The 19422-nt window shown below is 37.4% G+C and overlaps 1 protein-coding gene across 2 annotated transcripts in view; it reads right to left on the bottom strand.

The window, feature by feature from the left end:
• znf516 (zinc finger protein 516) overlaps positions 1–19133 on the bottom strand; it is a 51811-nt gene extending 32678 nt beyond the window's left edge. Inside the window, exon 1 of one of the 2 annotated variants that reach the window (XM_089123136.1) lies at positions 18808–19133. The gene's annotated coding sequence lies outside the window, so the exon portion shown is untranslated. The remainder of the gene's footprint in view (positions 1–18807) is intronic. The other variant, XM_039678563.2, reaches the window with a different exon arrangement.
• Between the last annotated feature and the right edge of the window lie 289 nt (positions 19134–19422).

Raw genomic sequence — 19422 nt, 5'->3', positions numbered from 1 at the left:
CCTACAAACAAAAGGGCTACCTGGACAACTAGGTGTTTTGATCACACTTTTTTGTAGCACAACATATTGATTTCAGATATAACACTGAAAAAACAACAACAAAAAAAAAAAAAACGAGTTTACTGAAGACCTTCTTACTGGTAGTATAAGTGTGCACTTGCACAAGAAACAGACTTCAACAACTTGAGAAATCTGAACAGAAGGGTCGTACTGTTTTGGATTTGAGAGGTTTGGCACTGAATGCTATCTTTATTTTTCTCAATAAGCGAATTCCCTCGAGCTCGAGCTATTAATAATCTCTGAGCTCTTTCTCAGAGGAACAGCTGTTGGGGAAATTGAAATTTGCAAATATTCCCAACCTAGGCTCATTGGATTTTTTTTTTTTTTTTACCTATACATACAATTCATTGCATTTTCCAGGTGAAAACTAGTGACAGTAAAACACTGATAACTTTTTTTCTGTTCACACAAATTTTAGGATTAAAGATTAATGAAGACCTACTTTCTTCCTGTTCTTTACACAATACAAAACACTTTTACCATAGTGCATGATTTGTAAGCTAATTTGACATTTGCATCCCATGGCTTCTGACATATAGTAAACTTGCTCAAAAGTAAAAGTGCTTTGGGTAAAATCGAAACACAAGACCTGATAAAGCTAAAACAACTTGTTTTTATCTCACATTTCCTTGTTAACATTATCAGTTAGGATTCAGTGTTGGTGGCAAGTTATTTTCAAATGTAATTAACCTTTTACTTCCACTCACCAGGCATTGCATTTTCAAATTGCCATGATATGTACAACATCCAAAGTAATTAAACATTTTCAGATTCATATTCATGTTTCAGATGCAATAACGTGCTTGTAGCGCCACACACCGGATAATTCAGTTTTAAAATGTGCGAGAAACAACATAATACCATTTTGCAGAAATGCTCGTTTTTTGACTGAGCCTGAGTTGAATATTTCAGATAGTTTTCCACTTTAAAAAAAGCATAAAAATCATTGACCACCCACATGAGTCATGACAAGACATACTCTCCCTTCCCATTTACAAAATCATAATCCTTTCAAAATAATATTTACATTAAATTTTGAAAGCAACGGTCGATCAAAGCATGAATTAAATACATTAAATACAAAGTACACAAATGAAGATATAACGTGCCATGCTTTTCGACATGTTGTTTTACAGACAAACTAGACTCTGAATAATTTACAGCAGCAAGGCCTTGACATCCACAGGATCCAATTAGTTGAAATCCACATGCAATCAGTCCACAGGAAAAAGGCACAACAGGGACATCTCCAGAGAGACGAGACACTATTAGCAAGTTTCTAAAATACAGAGCAAACACACCGCTGCTTTAACAGAACATAGAATCCTTGAAATCAGATCAGGGAACATGCTCGTATACAAATAACTCCTCTGATAAGACTGAGTAACAGCTGGGCTTTAAATAGCAACATCTGTAGTGTTACATATTCCGTTTGATACAGTATAATAATAGTGCAGTATACACTGTAAAAATTAATATGTTTTATCTAAACAAAAAAATCGTGGCAACAGATTACAAGCAATATTATTAATTAAATGTAACAAATTAGAATTGAGTAATAATTAATCAAATTAATTCCTTAAAAGTCAACCATTTAAAATGAGTAAAACTTACAACAACAACCTAAAACCTTCAATTTAAGTCACCATTATGGTGATCGGTGTTTGTTTTAGGTTTGTTTTAATTACGGTTTTCTCCTTCGGTGATTCTGCTTGTTAACATCAGGTGTATTCAATGTTGGCAATTAGAGCCCGACCGATAAAGGATTTTGAAGGTCGATACGGATACAAATATTTTTGGGTTTTAAAAAACGATATTCCGATATATCAGCCGATATATATATATATATATATATATATATATATATATATATATATATATATATATATATATATATATATATATATTTTTTTTTTTTTTTTCAGAAACGCCAACAAAACATTAACAGATTTCCCTAACATAGTTATTTGTAGTTATTTATGAGTTTTAACTAAAATAATATGATAAAGCATATTAAAAAGAAACTTGTTTCTTTTATTGTCACAACAGAACAGAGGAACATCAAAATATATTAAAGTTCTGATAAATAAAATAATAATTAGTCCCTACATTGCCTTATAAGCTACCTTATAATTACAGCTTGCTTAGCCCTTTACCTGCACTTTTGAATTTCTTTCCATCAAGCTACATCAAACCATTTTCAATCATCAGTTGCTGCCTGCCTCCTAAAACCTACTGTTTAGAGATTATAAATCCATTACAGAATGACAGTCTGCAACGCACACTTGGCGTCTTTGGATTTCACACACGTGTAAAAGAAAAGCTCACTTTTATGCACAAGAAACTGTACGTTTGATACTTTTTCTCTATGTCTAAATGTTCACTCCTCGCAAGTCTAACTTACATTTTACAATGCAGGGACGGTAACTAGAGATATGCTAGTTATAAATATAGTAATCATTAGGCAGAAAAAGTTCATTGTGGTTTCCAAGCTCATTAATGTTAACGTTAGCGGTCTTCCACTGATGATAGTGGTATTAGCTAGCTTTGTGGTTAGCTAGTCTATGATGAGCCATAATTTAGCAATGGATAACGTCATACTGCAAATTGTAAAACATACATTTTCAATATAACAGGCCAAGGAGAGATGATTGAAGCGTGTTTTGTCCGTTTTTATTTTATTTTTTAAATATTCATTTATCGGCGATTATTACTGCCGATACCGATATTTTGGAAAATGCCTAAAATCGGCCGATAATATCGGTCTGGCTCTATTGGCAATATAAAATAAATAGTTCTTAATTAATCTTTGACGTCTGTCTGCTAGTGAGATATTTTTTGTTAAATTTTTTGGTGTAAACTTTACTCATTTATTTTAAATGGTTAACTTTTAAGGAATAATTTGATTAACTATTACTCAATTCTAATGTATTAAATTTAATTAATAATATTGCTTGTAATCTGTTGCCACAATTCTATTGATTAGATAAAGCATATTCATTTTTACAGTGTACGTATATAGCACTATAGTATAGTATTTATAGTATAGTAGGTGTATGATCTGCCAGGTCATTAGCTTGTGGTTTTGTAAAAATGTCATTTTTACGTTATCCACTTAAGTTTTTAAAAAATAAATAATGCTCGTCAATGGTTTCCTTTGAAACAAAGATTGTAACTATGGCTTAGTTTCTTCAGCTGAATCGTCAAGTCACCTTTATTTATATAGCGCTTTTAACAATACAGATTGTTTCAGCTTTACAAAGATAATAGGAAATGAATGGAACAGAGATTGTTTTGACTTTGCAGCAGCTCTAGAATAAAGTTATTATCCAGCTAAAGTAAGTTTTTGATTGACCACTTCTGATGTAAAGATCATTAGATACTAACTTAGTGGCCGCTTACACAACACTATTTTCAACTGAAAACAGAAAACTTGTAATGGGCGTTCATTTGCACGAAAATGGTGTTTGGTGGCTCCAGAACGACTTTAAAATAGTTTCCAAGGTGCAAGTGTAGAAATGTTTTAAAAACGTTATCATCTCCGTGGAAACTTCAAAAACATTAATCTGTGAAAACGGTGACGGTGTGCATATGCATATTACGTGTTTAGTCTAATGCCCCTTCCACACTACTGTGTTTTCATTTAAAAACGGAGAATTTAAACGAATACGATTTCTGTCCACACCAGCGTTTTATCTGCGTATTAGAATTGATCTCCATCCACATTAAAACGAATGAAAACGTGGATCACGTGACCATTCACCAACACTGGGCATGCGCGTGCCGGTGTAAACAGTGGCTGACGAATCAGGGAAGGACGTCATGACTGATGACACCCAATCATAGAGACGAGCGTGAGCCTCTGCGTCATCGTTTCTAAACTCCTCCGTTTTGTCCCGTTTTCACTAAAACACCCTCCGGAGATTCAAAACGCAAAACGGAGCTGCAGCATTTCTAAACTTCTCAGTTTTAGGTCTTCTTTTTTTCCGTTTTCGTCTGGACGGGAGGTGCAAACGTACCAAAACGTCTCTGTTTTTAAACGAAAACGCAGTTTTAATATATATGCATGCAGGCTTTCGCCAAAATACTTGTCTGGCCTGCATAATACAGAATTGTTTGTTGTTTCCGCGAATCCGTGCGAATTTGGAATTATTTTGATAACGAAAACATAATCTGAAGAATGTTTTTGTGCAGGCAATGAAAGTCAATGGGGTCTGATTGTGTTCAAAAATCCATACAAGGTTAGATCAACACATGAGTGAATAAATGATGACAGTTTTCATTCTTGGGTGAACTATTGCTTTAAGAGGTAATTATGTATATAAAAAACGTTATCATTAATCTAAACATTGAGGTTGTAACGGCGGTTACAGCTGTCACTAACAGTGACACGTGAGAGGAAACAAAACTAACAAGGCAAGTCTACATAGTAGAATCTGTCCTAGACAGTTTACAAAGCAATTCCAGAGCAGAAACTACCTATGTGAAATTTACTAAAACTCCTAGTGACTTTATCAGACAGATTGGGTGGTTTGCACTTTGCATCACAAGCTCGAGAGAAAAAAGAGCTGTTTCGGTTATGTCTAAGGGTGGAGTCACCACAACGGTTAGTGTGGTTTCCAGCCAATAGCAACAATGACTTGTTTCTATAATCTCAAATGGGACATTTGTTAGACAGTGTGTGGTTAATATGCACTACTGAATCACCAAGCATCAAAAAGGGTTCTTAGCATAGTATAGGCAGGTTTGGTCTAGTTTGGTTTTGTTATGTCTTGATGTGCTGTGGTTTGGAGAGTATTATGTTCTAAATATATAACATGATCTGGTTTAACCAGGTTTGGTTTGGTGTCTAATTTGGCCTTTCATGGTATCGTATGATCGGTCTTTGCTGCAGAACCATCTGGAAAGGTCTGGACTTTTGATATGATTTTGATATGAGTTTGATATGATATGGTTGTTTATGCTGCAATGAGATAAAGGGGACAGTTTACCCAAAAATGAAAGATGAGCGTCGGTATGATTTTTTAAATGTTTCTTATGCTCACAAGGCTGCATCTCTTTTAGCAAAAATACAGTAAAAGCAGCAATATTGTGAAATGTCACAAGTTATACAATGTTATTTTAAAACGTAATTTATTCCTGTGATGGCAAAGCTGAATTTTCAGGATCATTACTCCAGTCTTCAGTGTCACGTGATCATTTGAATATGCTGATTTGGTGCTCAGAACATTTTTATTGTTGTTATCAGTGTTGAAAACTGTTGTACTTCTTAATATTTTTGTAATGCTTTTTTTCAGTAAAGTTGATAAATAATAATACTTATACGTTAATTATGTAAAAGTTTACTGTTTCAATTGAATGCATCATTGATTTAAAAAAACAGTTTAAAAATTTACTCCAAATTGACTTTCTCTCTCCTGAACACATGAATTTTTAAAACATGAAGAATATACTAGCTAGTCTTTTCCATCAACGTCTTCAAACAATGAAAAAAGCACCATTAAACTATACAAATAACATCCACACAATATCTTTCAGTAAATAACAAATTAAATTGTTCATTTCTAACACCAAGCTTTTGTATGGCTTATGCAGGCTTGGAATTGGCTATCCATATGTTTTTGTTGGAGATTTACAGCAGCTGTGCCCATTCACATTCATTATATGGTGAAAAATAAAATCATATAGGTTTGGAACAACATGAGATGTGTGAATAAATAGATTTGTTTGTTAACTATCCCCTTAAAAAGGCAAAAGACCATGGCAGTGGTTCAGAAGAACTCTACTAAGTACATTGTGAACACAAAGGCAGTGAGGTCATGGTCAAAAACAGGGATGTGTGCAGTATACAGTACCAACCTGTTCCTGTTGGAACGTTGGACAGGAAGATACACACTGCCATCACTTGTTGTGCTCTCTAGTGCCAAAGCTGTGCCCTGCTTAGCTCTCTCTGTCTCTCTCTCTGCCTGCTGATGCCAGCTCATGCATGTGCCAAGCCCTCCACTAGACACTGGGCATTATGCACGCCCAACACAGCTGATACACACACAAATCCTGGATACAATCATTCCAAAACAGTTTTTATGATCAAAACACATTTGTATTTACTGCAAGTAACGTACACTCATGACACCACCAGCCGGTTGTTCCACTATGTGATGATCTTAGTCAGCTTTACTGAATTAAAAGATAAGGGATCTGCCATCACTTCAGGTTAGTCAAGACAGATAGTATCCCTTTGTGTATGTATAAAACAAAACATGGGCATATTAAGACAAGCATTCCTGCCTTAACACTCCAGAAAAACAAGTACAGAAATTTTACTGTGGGAGTAAAGTTTACTTTATCTCACTATGCTGATTGAGGCCGTAATCACTGCCATGGATCAAAACACAATTACAAAACAGTATTACTTTAATATGAAGTGGAATGACATTTTGTAATAAGTAAATAAAATATTTTATTATTAATAATTCTTAAATAAAATGTATATTTATTTATTCATTTAATATATGATGTGTTATTTATTAAAATGTATTTATGCATTTATTACATCAAAATTACATTCCATATTGTTTATACTACATACAAAATACTTAATTGCAGTATATGTCAAAATATTGAACCAAGTGGAAAAAATATTAATGCTCGGCACTTTTTTGAATGACCTTTCTGGTCTTTGGATTTTTCCATTAATATATTTATTTCACACAGGTGTCCTTGCACAGATGTAGATTCACATAAACAATAGAAAAGATCCGCAAGGCAACTAGAACATGTCTAAATAATTATTTTGTGAAATGTTTTTCTTGAAAAATGTCTTAAAGTAAAGTAAATGGCACTTCGGTTAAATCTTCGATTTGGATATGTAATGCAATGACATTATTTTTGGAGCACCTGTATACATCCTATCTAACGCTGTAGCTATAAAACACTGACCATTCAGTGCCTAATCAAAAACAAACAAAATGCACAAATAGGAATATAATCAAATAAATATCAACCAATTTCGGAAGACATCTGTTCACTCTTAACCTGGACGTCTTAACTCAGCAAATTAAATTCTTCATGCGGAGTCTCTCCTCCCCCTCAGCTGCACTTAATCCTAGTGATTAAATCATTTTTCTTCAGCCCTAATTTTGCCGGTTACAGGGCTCTGATGGAGGATGGGCGTGCTCTCTATTGATTGGTGGGTTGAGCAGATTACCCTAATAGCGGGATTACTGCCCACATGTTGACCACGCGTGTTGGAGCCGTTCGGCTGTAGTGCCAGCTCCCCATCAGATGGCCCGGGGGAGCAGCGAAGACATAACACACCACTCAATGAGAGGTGTGTCTGTTCATCTGTCTACAGGGTGCACATTAACAAGTATTTGGCAACTCATTAAGTTCTCATATTTGCAAACGCATTAGTCATCTCAGCTGCGTTGTCAGTTAATATGTAGTCAAGTTTACCAATGCAATGATAATTATCACGTATAGCCTTAGAACTTGACGACTTGGTTGGAACATAATGGGTCCTGTGACAACCTGCTTTAAATGTTAGAACGTTAGCAGGTACAACAGCCTCAGATACCCACAGGCTGTTAGGTAAATGTCTGACTCATATGGCACACTAAATTAATAACACTTGAGGGGTTTAGAAGTTTTCAAATGTTTGGTTAAATTCTACAGGATTTCCAGGTACATGGTCTGTCTGGAAACAAAGCTCATGTGTCACCAACCGCCCTCCTGGACAATGAGAACTTGTCAGAATCAACTAAATGCTGGATTTTCAAAAGTATGTGAGATTTGCGACACTACTTTTACAGTTAACTCACACAACGTTCTTGAATGAATAATTTATCAGATGCACGACGGTATCGTAGGGACATAGACTTTTCACTCTACATTTTCACTCCCCTTAAAATGGCGCAGAACAAAACAAACTGTGATTGGTTGCTTTACATTTTGGTTAGATATCCTCTTGGGCAGCCAATGAACGCTTCTGCCATCAGTCTGAAGATTTGGCTAAATGAAACTACTACAAATGTAACCTGAAAATGTGCTAGTCGCTAACAATATACTGCTAGTCACGTATTTCTCATTTCTTTTCACCCCATGGCGAAGATCGAAAAATAACTTCGCTGTGAGTGTCACGGAATGTGTAAATTAAAGGTGCTCAAGTGCAGAAACAATGGGTAGTATTTATTAAGTAAACGAACAGAAAACTACAAATAAAACTCCTTCGTGGGGGAAAACGAGAACGATAACAGGCAGAATCAGGAAACACAAAGAACATGGACAACTTGGACAACGAATCAGCACAGGACTGCAAACACAGGAAGACTAAATAGGGAAACAAACATAAGAGGGTAACGAGGCAGGCGGGACAAATTAGTCAATAATGATAAGATGGGCAGGGCTAGACAATTGACAGGAGAGCACAAGACACAAGGACCGGAGTGGTACTGGTGGGACAGACCAGGGAGACTCAAGCAGGTCTGGAGTCTTGAGGGCCAGGGTGGTGCCGGCTGAGCACGCGGCCAGGGAAAAGCAGGCTTGACAGGCATCAAGGGTGGAGCATGAATCCAGGGCGGAGCAGGCCTGGCGGGTATCCAGGGCAGAGCATGAGTCCAGGGTGGAGCAGGCTGTGCAGGTGACCGGGGCGGATCAGGCTGTGCAGGTGGCCAAGATGGAGCAGGCTGTGCAGGCGGCCAGGACGGACCAGGCAGTTGAGGTGCAGACTCCGGATCAGGAAAAGACACCGGAATGACCATCTGGTCAAGGGAGGCCGGCACGGCAGCAGCCATCTCGTGACACAAACAGTCTCTGGCATGAGTAAATTCAGGCTTGACTGGTAGCATAGGGCCGGGGGTTTGGCTGCATTGAAGACCACACTGAAGACTTCGGAAGTTCAATCGTAGGTTTCACTGGAGGTTTCGGGGGCTCGGCAGGATGCTTCACTGAAGACTTCGGAGGTTTAAAACAACCTCCGGGCCCTGTGGTTGACCGGAAGCTCTCTTCCTCCTCTGTTTTCTTGAACGAGTAGACGCTACAGACTCCTCTGCCACGACTGGGGGTGCTGCAGGGAGAGTGAACTGCTCTGGGACAATCAGACCTGGGACCAAAAAAGTCAGATCCTTCTGGACCACCGGGTTTTGGGTCCACCGGAGTCGGGGTCCCCCTGGACCACCGGACTTGGGTCCACCGGAGTCCCCCACTCCTTTTGAACCCCCAAAGTCGTGTCCTTCTGGAATACTGGCCTTGCGACTGCCGAAGTCCGGTCCTCCTGGACCACTGGCCGAAGGGAAGCGACAGGAGCCCTTCTCCTCCTGCGCTGGCGAGGCAATGTGGAAGTAACAGCCTCTGAGGGTGCTGCAGCTCCTTCAACCTCCCCTGGTTAGGAGGCTAATGGGTCACACCCTTTCTTCCTCCTCCCTCTCTCCGAAGGAGTCATAGGAGGACCGGAGACTTGGCAGTTTGTGAGGTCAGTGGGAGTTGGGCCAAGAGGCGGAAGACCACCCTCCCAGTCTGCACTGGACCGGCGATGGTAAACGTACCCCACAATCTGTCAGAATGATAGTATCCCCAGCATTCCCATCTCCCAGGCAGTCACAGGCTCATTAAGGCTGGTGTTGAATCTGTCCTTGAGCATTGCGTCACCGAAGTTGACCCCCTCTGCAAAATACAGGAACTGGTAGGCAAGCTCCTTCACACCGTTCTCCCCTTGCCGAAGCGAAAGGAGCTTGTCAAGTCTTTCCACTATGAGATAAGCAGAGGGGCAGGGAGATGGAAAAAGGAAGATACCCATTGCTTGGTGAGTCCTCAGTTGACTGGTCGTTCTGTCACAGAATGGGTAGATTAAAGGTGCGAGGACTCAAGTGCAGAAACAATGGGTAGTATTTATAAAGTAAACAAACAAACAAACACAAAACGACAAACAAAACTCCCTCGTGGGGGAATATGAGAACGATAACAGGCAAAATCAGGAAATACAAGGAACTTGGACCACAAACCAGTAAAGGACTGCAAACACAGGGAGACTAATAGGGAAACAAACATAACGGGGTAACGAGGCAGGGAGGCGGGACAAATTAGTCAATAATGAGATAACAAGAAGGACTGGGCTAGACAATTGACAGGAGAGCACATGGCACAAGGAAATGCATGACAAGCCATGTGCTCACAACAAACCAAACTAAACACAAACAGAGGGTATATCATGTCGGTAACCAAACAGTTGATGTACCCCATTGACTTCCATAGTATTTGTGGAAGTCAATGGGATACATCAACTGTTTGGTTACCAACATTCTTCAAAATATCTTCCTTTGTGTTGATACAGGTTTGAACCAACTGAGGATGAGTAAATGATGACAGAATTATCTACTATTCATTTAATAGGAATGCTAGCAAAATGTTCTTAGAACATTAACTCCTTAAAGGTAGTTCATTCTAAAATTAAAAAGTACTCACTGTCATGTTTTTCCAAACCTGTATGAGTAATTTATGACAGAATGCCCAAGCTGCTCTTTTACATTCAACGAAAGTGAATGGTGAGTGTCTTATAGGGATGGGTGATACAGCTTAAAAAAAAATCACTATATAATGTTTCATATCATTCAGTATCGATACTTACTTATTGATAAATGTAAATAACTTTTTTTAAACAAAGACCAGTAGAAAAAGTTTAAATTTAACCATCGTATTTTTCAAGGAAATTAAATTAATTTATTTTTAACAGTCAAAAACGAAATAAAAATTAAACAAATATATTCTTATATGTTAGATAAATAAATAACTGTTAAAGAAACTCTTTAACTTCCAAAATGTGTGCAATGTAAAAGTGTAAACAGAAAAATCAAGGTAAACTTTAGATATACAAACCTCTAAAATTCAAACAAGAAAAAAATGTTATGAATAAAACCAACTTCAGCTTTTAGAGTGACCGAACATCCATATGCAATAACCTATAATAACAAATAATAACTATACACATCATTTTTTTTTTTTTTACAAAAATATCAAGTGGTACTATTCACATTTAAAACACTAAATATACAAAAATAACTCATTACAAATAGTAATATTCACATATACATGGCTTCATTCCAAATTGTGAGCAAGGATGACATGTTGTTTATATTATTAAATCCTTTGTAAGATTTCTCAAGTCATTGTTGCCGAGCACCTCTCCATCGTGGACTCCTTGTGGTTTTGTTTGTTGAGGTGAGGTAGATGTAGGCCGTGAAGGACAACATGATGCGTGTTCCGAAGGGTGAAAGCGGTTAACGTGAGGAAAAAAACATTCAACCTTGTTCTGATGTTGGTTAACCGTAAAGAAACCAAAAAACTGCCACACTGGCGAGCTGACATGTCCTTTTTTATTCACAATCTCTTCATCGCCGAAAAGTACGGCACTCCTTTTTGCATGTGTTCTGATGTAAAATGGCGATGACGCAACCGAACCCCACAGCAACGTAACTTATTGGCTTTTTGCTTGTCACTCATAGTATGCTCCTTTATCAAGGCCTACAAGGCTGTTTATGATCCAGGGATGCTTGAGGGTTGTTTGTGCAACCAAACTTAATGTCTAATTACGTTTTAATGCATTTAAGTGAAACTATCAAGCGTTATATCTACTGTTATCAATAAAGATGAACCATAGATAAATACCAATACAGTTTTATCGCCCAGCCCTACCGCCATATGCATAGTTTTTAGTTAAAAACAATTTCAATTTCAGTATTTTCCTAATGCAAAGCAACCGTATGCATTTAGATGACGTAAAGGGTTAATTAACTCAAAAATTAAAAGTATCATCCCATATTTACTCACTCTACAAACAATTGGAGTTATATTAAAATATAATATATAATATAATATAAAAATATAAAATACAATCACTGGCCTCTGATAACAGGCGTACGCAAGTTTATTTCCAGCGGAAGAGTGACCTATGATTCGACGCATGACATATTGACGAACGCAGAAGCACAGAGGTTAGAGCAAAACAAAACAGCGGTCCTGAATTAGAAGTCTAAAACGCGAATTTTTAAAGGGAAATGACGGAGGATTTCGATATGAGAGGAGGAGCATCAGTGGCGCAAAAAGTGGGTATGCGCTATATGCGGCGCATAGGGGCGCAGCACAATGGGGGGCGCCAAAGAGATGGTAAAAAAAAAAAAAAAATTATATATAGGCTATTGTATTTCTATATGTAGCTGCCGTTGTGCGTTTCTAAATCATTTCTGCATTCCTTCAATGTTATATAAAATTTTAGAGGACTAACAGCCAGGCTAGAGTAGGCGCCCTCATGGAGAAGGGGAGCGGGTAATATCGCGAGCGGGCGGGGGCGCCGTGAGCGCTGAGCGAGCAGGTACGAGTAGTTAGTTGTCGTCGAAAAAGATGGATAAAATAAAATGCTGTGGTGCTAAAAATAGAAAAAGAAAGAGAAAAAGGGAGATGGCATGTCAATTGATGCGACAGCAGCTAAATAACTGCATGCATTGCTGAAATCCAACAGGTTTCCAACAATACATTTCATCCTTTTTAATTTATTTGTCTTAACGGCCCACAAAACTCATACATCGGCGGCCCATTTGTGTGTTTGTTGTTTGTTTTTGTTTTGTTTTTTGCTTAATTGGCGGCGCTGTGCTGGTGTAATGCATTGGTCAAAAAAAGTCAGCTTTAGTTTTTTTTTTCTGACACACTGGCCCATGAAATATGTCATTATGCGCAAGTATCTTTCAAGTATAGAAAATAGTGCAAAACTACTGTAATTATGAAAGTTTCCTTTATTTTTCTGTGCATTTGTTTTACAATAGCCTTTATGGCAATTACTATCATGGGATTAATATTATAACTATTATTATGTAGTAGTGTAATGTAGACAAACACTAACTAAAAGAGGTTCAAATTTTTCTCCGTTTAATTTTCACCCTGAATATGGGTTGGAGCTTTTAATTTTGAACTCTCAAAGTGCACCAGACTGCTGAATTTAACATTACAGAACAAAAAATTTTATTACGGGGGAGCATGCCCCCGAACCCCCCTAGAGAAACAGAGGTCCACCTACCACAGTTTTACCTAAAATCCTGTGAGGAATACTGGTATTGCTGTTCCAATGGAGCTTATAGTTTTCTTAGGGGGGGGGTTCATCAAGGTGGAGTAGCTATAGTTTAATTGTGTTAATAAACGACAATTTTGCACTTATTTTTTTCTGTTAGCTCTCATTTCTTCCTACTCACTTATTACACAGCACACTTACATTACATTTATTTCTTTTTCTTTTTTTTTGCGCTAAAATTGTTGCTGCATACCCCTCTGAAACTGGGTAGTTGCGCCCCTGAGGAGCATGAGTTTGTTGCCCAGCCCAAACTCAATTTTTTTGAACCGCAAGAGGCATCTACTCTCACCTAAGCTTACGCTACTCCTGCATCCTATGTTATACGCCAGGTCAGAGGTCACTCTTCCGCTGCAACCCGACTCACGCACAGCAGCTACCGGAAGCCAGTGATTATAGTTTATAAAATTGTAAATATGGATTCTTTTCCTAACAAAAACGAATCATTGCCTTCAGGAGGCCTTTATTAACCCCCTGGGGCCGTATGGATTGCTTTTATGATGGATGGATGCACTTATTTGTGCTTCAAACACCTAAGGTACCATTAACTCCCATTATAAAGCTGGGAAGAGTCAGGATTTTTTTTTTTTTTTTAAATATGACCTTGATTGTGTTTGGCTAAAAGAAGAAAGTCATATAGATAGCTTGAGGGTGAGTAAATTAGGGGATAATTTTCATGTTTGGGTGAACTAATATAGAATATCGACTTTTATATTGCTTTTCTAGTATTTTTTTTTCGTCCTCTCAGCCTCAGTCCCTATTCACGTCCATTGTATGGAAAAGAGAAGCTCAGACATTGTACTTAACATCTATGTTCTACAGAAAAAATGTCATAAGGGTTTTAAATAACTTGATGATGAGTAAATGATGATTGTGTAAATGATCCCATTAAGGTAACAATCGAGCATTTTCATTTAACTCTCTCGCCGTAATTCAAACCAAAGGTAGATTAAGACCACAATGGAGAGGACTCCGAAAATTTATGGTTATTTCATTTCAGAATTATTGCTCCTGAGGATAAATGGCAAATTACTTTACCTCTCAAACTGAACTGTGTGTGTGTGTGTGCTTATGAACACCATTTTCCTGATTATGATTCTATTAGACTGGATGTACAACATTCAGCTGTTTATCAAACAGACAGTTATTCAAATTAATCCAAAACAGGTAAAACTGCACTTCAGTTGATGACATATACATGACCCAATCCTCCAACCCTCTCTCTCATCTGTCTGTTTCTGAACGTGGGTGTTTACATGTGAGTGTATGTTTAATTTAATGAGCAACGAGAGGTAATGATGCAGCAATGAAACATTTAACAGCTTTGTGACATACTATAATACACATTGAGCATTCTGTAGCAATAATGCCCACTCGTTAAATCTATTTCCCTCCTATGAATGTTTTAATAATCAACAGAACGCATCATAAAACATTACTGCACACACTTCACCAAAAGAATCTTACATTTGCGACACTCATTATTACAGTATGTCTTCTGAATGCAAATGACATTAATGGCTAAGAAGCCTCATATTGCTTCAGTAAAACAAAGGCATTAAAATATTAAAGTTGCAAATGTAAGCTTTTCTTCTCATTTGTCCAGATGGGGGAAGTAGAAGCTTATTCAGGCCATGGAAAAAGAATTCCAGTAATCTACTGCTGATCCTTCACAATGCCACCCTTGTGCCTTTTGTTTTAGCCTCCCGTACTCAAAGCCACTGATAATGTTAATGGTCCCTTCTTCCAGCTAGCGGTTCTTGCGCTATTAGGGATTGCGAGAGGACTGGAAATGCTTGTTAAGTCACAGTAGAATGTCGAGGGTCAGTTTTGCAAGGTCAATACAAGTTCAAGCCATAAACCTCAAACAGAAAATAGACTGGTGATAAAGGGAAATGTCAAATTAGGAATGTTATTTAATCCTCTGAATTTATGAGGAAGATGCATAAAATTTCCATATTGCGCATTCTAGATAGACTCACACTATTAAAGCTCCAATATTCAAGTATTTCAAATATCTGAGTCTTTCATAGTCACTATATAAACAGTTTGGGATCCATTTTAAATCAAAAGGACAATTCGGCCATCACTGTTTTTAACTTCTTTGAATTTAATAAAAAAGGCTGCTCTTTCCATTCTCATTCAGAGAAAAGGAGAAAAACACCACATCTTTCGACATTTACATGGTTGAACCCAAGCCCCCTGGCCCTTTTCAGAGAAAAAAACAACATCTTATCACTTTTCCTTACATCTCAGAACAGTCACGGTTGGGATTTCATAGGTTGCTTAGGTCTCTTCACAACTCGAACAAGCAGTAACACCCACTCACTCATTCCCAAATGAACAGGCTGTTTGATTTGCACTGTCAAAAGGTGTGTAGTGCGTGAACCGAAGCCGTGTAAACAACTTGCTTCATTGAGGCTGAGCACAGTAACCAGCTGCAAATAAAAGGGAAGTGACTTTAGCAAAGGCTTATGCAAATATCTCCATTGGTGCTGCAAGGTAAGGCTTTTGTCTATCAGGACAGAACACAAGAATTACTGCTTAGTGTCATCTGCACCTTTTTAACCCACCTTGAATAGCTAACACAATAAAATATGCAGTTACTTTGAGGAGTTAATTATTTTCACATATCTTCACTAACCTTTTTTTTTCTCAGAAAAAGCATGCAGTTTGTTCCTTTAGGTTTAAATGACACATGCGCAGAGTACAATTTGGGGATTAAATGAATTAAGATGTTACCAAATAAAACACCAGTTTAGGTCATCTGCCAAAACGTAATCCCACAAATATTGCACTTCTAACCATACGAAGCCATAGTGTATACACTTAGCAAAGCCAGAACATGCAGAAGTATCCCATTCAAAATCATGTTGGCCAAAAACAGACCCCTCATCACAAAGCAAAGGGGTATTAACTAGTATGCTGACGCCATCCCTGCAGCAGCCCCCCAACAGCCCTTATGCCAGCAAATTAACTCATAATACAACAAGAGAGCCCTGCACATGCCTGTTGGGTCATTTACCACAAAAACCTCCCTCAAGTTATTTGACTGTTACATGAACTTTCAGCTTCACACAAGCAGATGTTCCTTGGCATCATGACAGCCATGATAATGATAATTCTCACACGTATTACCCTCCTCCCCTTCATTTTGCTCATTATCATTTTCAAACACCACCAAACACCAACTTAACAGTTTGTATCGAAACTAATAAGCACGACAAATAAGAAACCTTCCTTATAAGTAAACGTAAACCCCTAGTTACAATTTAAAAAAAAAAAACATTTTGAAAATAATTAATTAAAAAACATAAGATTAGAAGTAAAGGTTTTCTCAAGTTTATAGAGGTTTGTTGAAACTGGCCATAGGTGTTTATTAATCAAAGTTTGCTGGATAATCACATACTGTATAGTCAATATTCACTATAGGCCTAATTAGTTTAATTAAGTTTTATAATTGTAAAATGTCTTACCATATGTTTTTATTTATTAAGTGTCCTCATGAAAAATCAGGCATGCACATTCTTAAGGAAGCACGAACATCCTCTGCTGCTTTTCAAACGCTTCATTCATAATAGCTTATTCCTTATCCCCGTATAGTGAAGATCCCAATTCAACAGGACCGTTATCCAAAAATTCCCTGTAAATCGCAGTCCGTCGTCCTCCAAAGGCTTTGAGCCTTGATAATGGTAAGCTAAATGCGAACTGACAAGCATCCGACAAGCTTTCAGGGAGAGGGGAGGGGGAAAAAACTGAACAAAACAAAAAAGTAAAGCACCAAAGCCCCGCCCTAGACTGTTATAGCTCAGAAAGTAACATTGGGTTTAGATTTAAGACCATGCGAAGCAATTGATCGCTATTGTGTATTATTTAAAAAAAAAAAAAACTAATAATAGATCATGTTGAACGTAGGTCTAATCATGTCGAAAAAAATCAATAGGAAGATTGAAGATAGCTGTCACCTAATTTAATGCCTGGCATTGCATGCATGTTTGTTTTTGTTTTTTTACATCTAAAATAGGCTAATTGGTTTTCAGTTATGTGTTGCTCAACAAGTTTATTATTTAAATGCACGGCTGTTTTCCTGAGCTTGGCTTAGTTAAAATATTAACGATTTGTGCAGAATTAATGTATTGCGTTGTGACTGTTATTAAATTAAATTGAAACAGTCAAAAGCAAGCTGGTAGTTAAAGGTTATGAATACAAGTAAATAAATTTGGCGTCAATTCCCCAAATGTTCAAATACAACAGAAACTTTTGTCGGCTTGAGTCGACTTGCCAACTCAACAGCTTTTAACATTTCTGAATGATGACAGATGTATTGGGAACCGGTTAGGAACAGGTTCCAATTAACAATAGGCCTATCTGAATTTTTTACACAAAGTTCTTGAATGTGCAATCTTAAAACACTGATACACAGATACAGCTGTCAAACATCGCTACTGAATGTAGGCCAACAACGTTATACAGCAGCAAGCATTGTCCGATTCCAGAATGATTCTCTTACGAACCGGTTCTTTATAATGAATCAAAACACAACGCAACTATGTAGCCCGAATGACTCTATTACGAGCCGGTTCGTTATAGCGCAGCTGACTCTTACGAGTCTGTTTAGTGAATCAAAAACATACAGAGCGATCAGTACAAAATGGCTCTTATGAGTCGGTTCTTTTTAGTGAATCAAAAGCACTTTAATCTGAGTCATTTTAATATAACCACAAAGCTTGCTTTCTCGTGATTATAATATGCAATATAAGTAGCCTAGTAAATAAAAATAAACACATATTTTATTTGTTTATGTAACCTATGGCTATAAGGTGTTAATTAGGCGATTGTAGCCTGCCCCCTCTAAAAAAAAGTAGTGTGGAAACTCAAACACACTCTTTTCCAAAAATGTAGGCTATTATAATATTTTATATAGCCTAAGTAGTAAATAAAATAAACATTTTATTTGTGTAACCTATAACGCTAATTAGGCAACGTTGGATTGTATGTATGCCACTAAAAGTCTGTGGAAACTCATTAAACACACTCTTTGCCAAACATAGACCTATTTAATTTATTTCCGATTTGTTATAGACCACATATGTAGAAATCTGAAATGATCTCTTCGATCTCTCCAGCAACAGACTGCTGAGTGCAGCAAATCTACAATTAGGATTTCTTACTTCAAAAATGTCTTCCTCAAAAGTATTAAAAGACTCGTTGATGGAATGGAATGAACCGTATTATCAGAATGATTAAATTCCTTCCGATTTATTTCCATATAGATGGTTTAATGGCTGAAGCTCTTCAGAAGAGTAACTTCCTAAAAATAGCGCCTGGACAAACAAAATGGGTTATGGCAGAGGTTATAGCCTATGTGAGTAGGCTACGACACGACAGGCTGTTTACAATAAAGAAAGGAAATAATCAATGTGTGACTATCATCAAAGTGAGTTACCAATAGAATGATCTCTAATCTTAATCTCAGTTACACCACCAGCGCAGAAACAATGCCTATTCACATCACGACAGCAAGTCCAAGCGAAATCTCTTCGTCCAATCTCCCTTCAAAGTAGCGAACTATTATTAACACACTACATGTTCTTACTGTTTAAGGTCGATTCTTGCTCAGAATTCGATTCGAAACTTACCTCGGAAGATATAAATGACGTAATGAAGTTGTGGGGCAACGGCACAAACGCAAGGTGACACTCCGAGATGATGATGACAAACTGAGTGGCATCCGCAGTTTCCAAATGACCACAGCGTTGAAATTGCGAATCAAAGCGATCACATCATCTTGGTTTGTAGATCGAGGAAACAATGTGATGACATCGACCGACGTTGATCCAGATCGAGACGGATCGACAGCGAAGTGCCCCGTGTGTTTCGTGCGACACCTGGAGCGGCAATGGTTCCGTACCTCCCTCTTTCATTGACTATTGTTTGTTCAGCATAAAGTTAGGTGATGCAGAAGTCTGGCGTTGAGAAGACTTGTAATGGTAATAGCCTGCTCTGTAATGGCAATATCTGTCTGGCAAAGAAAGTGATAATGATGACTGACATTTTACAATTAAATGAAATTATTCGGGAAAATATAACATTTCTACATTTCTGTATGGCTGTTTTTTTTTTTTTTTTTTTTTTTTTTTTTTTACCGATACATTTAATATACAAAAAAAAAAAACAACAATAAATAAATAAAAATATTAAAATAATTAAAAACAAATGTGCCAATTCTTATTGTTATGTAGCCTTTTAATATT

This window comes from Pimephales promelas, chromosome 18, assembly GCF_988280905.1.
Source record: "Pimephales promelas chromosome 18, fPimPro1.hap1.1, whole genome shotgun sequence".
Taxonomy (NCBI): domain Eukaryota; kingdom Metazoa; phylum Chordata; class Actinopteri; order Cypriniformes; family Leuciscidae; genus Pimephales; species Pimephales promelas.
This window is presented reverse-complemented; position numbering and strand designations above follow the sequence as displayed.